Genomic DNA, 1,279 nt, shown 5'->3' with positions numbered 1-1,279 from the left:
TTACAGTGAATGATGATCAACTTTATATGTGAGTATATTGTTTCCCTTTAATTTATTTAATTTATTTAATTTTTGGTTTTTTCTTATTTCTTAGTATATAGATTGTTATTGTATTTTGAATTTGAAATTTGTTTCTTTTGTTGGTTTCAAAAAAACCCAGTTTACATTTCTTATTTGGTAAGAACTTTGAAGGAGCTACTAGAATTGTGGATCAAAGAGGTGTTAAGAGGATTTCTGGTTATCCCAGCGGAAGGTTTATCTTTCAGGTTTCATTTTTGCACCAATCTTGCTTTGCATCTACCCTTGTTTTTTTATTGTTTGTTTTTTGTTGTTGTTTATTATTGTCTTCTTCATTCAATAGATTAAGGATCCATTTCAATTGAATAGTTTAAAACATGGTTAAAGATCATGTACATGATTTTTACTTGTGCACACATTTTTGAAATACTTGCAGAATCTAGCACCGACACTTTAGATTAAAGGCGTGTCCAACACATTGGTGTCCGACATTGAATGCAGTATGTGGTTATATTTAATCACTTTAATTTTATCAAATTATTATAGTGTTTACGTGACAGTGTCGTGTATGTGTTGGTGCTTCATTAATTGGCTAAAGATATTACTCATGTTTCTAGTTTTAGAAATACACGCAACATGTAGCATCGACACATTAGATTAAAGGAGTATCCAGTGTCTGACACATGTCGGTGTATGACACTACATGACGTCAACACTTGTGGTTACATCTAATCAGTTCTAATTTTTCAAATTATTATCAATGTCTACACATGTTAGTGTTGAATTTGTGTTTGTGTCGGTGTTTCATTTGTTGCAGCTAATACTTGGCTAAAAGATATTATTATGTTTCTGGTTTTTAAAATCTTTTTTTTTTTATTTTTAATATTGTTGGCTTTGCAAGTTTGAATGACAATATAAGGAATCATTTCATGCTCCTGATTCAAATTATTATGTGCATATTCTCTATTTGTTTAGGTTACAGGGGAGTCCAGGAAAAAAGACCAGTATCTATGTTTTGCTGAAAACTTTTGCGCTTGTTATTCTTTCTTCTATGATGTTGTCAACAGAGGGGAACAACTTTGTGTAAGCCACAACCATACACTTCCTTGTTTTCTTTTATTTCATTATTCATACTCAATTCATTATAAACATTTGTATCATTCTAGTGAAGTATACAATCAATGTGCATTGTGCACGTGCGTGTGTGTCTGTGTTTCAGTGTAAACATCAATTAGCAGCAAGACTTGCTGCATCGTTGGGA

General features: G+C 31.5%; 1 long non-coding RNA gene across 2 annotated transcripts; it reads left to right on the top strand.

Moving 5' to 3' along the window:
* Window positions 1-2: 2 nt before the first annotated feature.
* Window positions 3-1,279, top strand: LOC101495877 (uncharacterized). 2 transcript variants are annotated; one of them, XR_012161741.1, is made up of 5 exons: window positions 3-28; window positions 161-266; window positions 455-518; window positions 994-1,101; window positions 1,238-1,279. It is a non-coding gene; the product is annotated as an uncharacterized lncRNA (long non-coding RNA). The 2 variants fall into 2 exon arrangements; XR_012161740.1 differs by lacking the exon at window positions 3-28 and having other exon boundaries at window positions 35-266.

This window comes from Cicer arietinum, unplaced genomic scaffold (assembly GCF_000331145.2).
Source record: "Cicer arietinum cultivar CDC Frontier isolate Library 1 unplaced genomic scaffold, Cicar.CDCFrontier_v2.0 Ca_scaffold_5281_v2.0, whole genome shotgun sequence".
Lineage (NCBI taxonomy): Eukaryota > Viridiplantae > Streptophyta > Magnoliopsida > Fabales > Fabaceae > Cicer > Cicer arietinum.
This window is presented reverse-complemented; position numbering and strand designations above follow the sequence as displayed.